We start from the raw sequence: 2,500 nt of genomic DNA, 5'->3' as shown, positions 1-2,500 counted from the left end.
CCACGTCTAGACGGTTCCACGGGTTCTATCTGCGGCACGTCTAGACTGTTCTACGGGTTCTATCTGCGGCACGTCTAGACGGTTCCACGGGTTCTAGCTGCGGCACGTCTAGACGGTTCCACGGGTTCTATCTGCGGCACGTCTAGACGGTTCCCACGGGTTCTAGCTGTGACACGTCTAGACGGTTCCACGGGTTCTAGCTGTGGCACGTCTAGACGGTTCCCACGGGTTCTAGCTGTGGCACGTCTAGACGGTTCCCACGGGTTCTAGCTGTGGCACGTCTAGACGGTTCCACGGGTTCTAGCTGTGGTAATTCAAACAAATGGGTACATAGACAGACCCGGTCCGGTCCACCGTTGTCATAGTAACGTAAATAATAGACGACCGATGCTTCTATTCCGCCCAAACCTTTCACCCTTTTTTTCATAGCATGAAGTATTTCCTAAACACTAAAGATCTTCAAGGACCATCTACCTTTCATCCATACTAACACACACACACACACACACACACACACACACACACACACACACACACACACACACACACACACACACACACACACACACACACACACACACAAACACACACACAGTGCTTAATTTGTAAATCGGGAGGTGAAAAAAAGAAAATTCTAATTTTATAATAAAGCATTCATATCCTCACATTAGCGTAGCGGCATAGAGCAGTATATCAAATCAAATCAAATCGTATAGTAGAGGCACCTACACAAGGTGCACACATGAGGAACGTTTTCAGTAGCCTAGGGTCGGGTAACATTTTCAGTAGCCTAGGGTTCGGGGAACATTTTCAGTAGCCTAGGGTCCAGGGAACATTTTCAGTAGCCTAGGGTCCAGGGGAACATTTTCAGTAGCCTTGGGTTCGGGGAACATTTTCAGTAGCCTAGGGTTCGGGGGAACATTTTCATTAGCCTAGGGTCCAGGGGAACATTTTCAATAGCCTAGGGTCCAGGGAACATTTTCAGTACCCTAGGGTCTGGGGACATTTTCAGTAGCCTAGGGTCCTGGGAACATTTTCAGTAGTCTAGGGTTCGGGGAACATTTTCAGTAGCCTAGGGTCCGGGGAACATTTTCAGTAGTCTAGGGTCCTGGGAACATTTTCAGTATCCTAGGGTCCAGGGAACATTTTCAGTAGTCTAGGGTCCAGGGGGACATTTTCAGAAGCCTAGGGTCCGGGGAACATTTTCAGTATCCTAGGGTCCTGGGAACATTTTCAGTATCCTAGGGTCCAGGGAACATTTTCAGTAGTCTAGGGTTCGGGGAACATTTTCAGTATCCTAGGGTCCAGTGAACATTTTCAGTATCCTAGGGTCCGGGGAACATTTTCAGTATCCTAGGGTCCAGGGAACATTTTCAGTAGTCTAGGGTTCGGGGAACATTTTCAGTATCCTAGGGTCCAGTGAACATTTTCAGTATCCTAGGGTCCGGGGAACATTTTCAGTATCCTAGGGTCCGGGGAACATTTTCAGTATCCTAGGGTCCGGGGAACATTTTCAGTAGTCTAGGGTTCGGGGAACATTTTCAGTATCCTAGGGTCCAGTGAACATTTTCAGTATCCTAGGGTCCGGGGAACATTTTCAGTATCCTAGGGTCCGGGGAACATTTTCAGTATCCTAGGGTCCGGGGAACATTTTCAGTATCCTAGGGTCCGGGGAACATTTTCAGTATCCTAGGGTCCGGGGAACATTTTCAGTATCCTAGGGTCCGGGGAACATTTTCAGTATCCTAGGGTCCGGGGAACATTTTCAGTATCCTAGGGTCCGGGGGGACATTTTCAGTATCCTAGGGTCCGGGGAACATTTTCAGTATCCTAGGGTCCGGGGGGAAATGTTGTCCCTTTAAAAACGCATTAAATGCGATTCTACGTCGTTTTTTTACACGACTGGAGACTTTGGTCAGAATATTCTTTAATACCAAATGATCAAAAAAAACGACAGTCTACTTTGACACTGACAAAACTAGAGAATTAGAGATCAATATATTTTTAAAAAACGGCCTTGTTTTGAATTCATCAATAACCTGAGGCCTCGGTGTGTGGAGACACATATTATAGGCTACAATACGAGGAAATTATCGCCACCAAAAACAAAAAATGCTTTCCAGTTTCACTGAAACACAAGTGACTCGCTGGTGATTGTCGACGACCGCGCTCCTTCCATAAGCCTTATCTCCATCTCTGACTCTCTATTTTGAATTTTTTTTTGTAAAACAATATTTAGAAGTTGATTCAATATTTTTTTTTTGGGGGGGGCAGCTTACAGCATAGATTCATAGAGAAGAGAATCTAGTTCTAGTATGACGCATTTCTACACTTCTAACTTACCGTCGCGAGTCGGTCTCAAATATAGATTATAAAATGTTACGTAAGAACCTGGTCTGGTCTCAACCCAAATCAACTCGTAGAATATTAAACCGCGGACTGAAAATCTGCTTTTTCACATTACGGTTTTCTTTAGGGGCAGGAGAGGTAATGAAGAGAC

This window comes from Salmo salar, unplaced genomic scaffold, assembly GCF_905237065.1.
Source record: "Salmo salar unplaced genomic scaffold, Ssal_v3.1, whole genome shotgun sequence".
Lineage (NCBI taxonomy): Eukaryota > Metazoa > Chordata > Actinopteri > Salmoniformes > Salmonidae > Salmo > Salmo salar.
The sequence above is the reverse complement of the archived record's forward strand: the minus strand, read 5'-3'. Positions refer to the sequence as shown.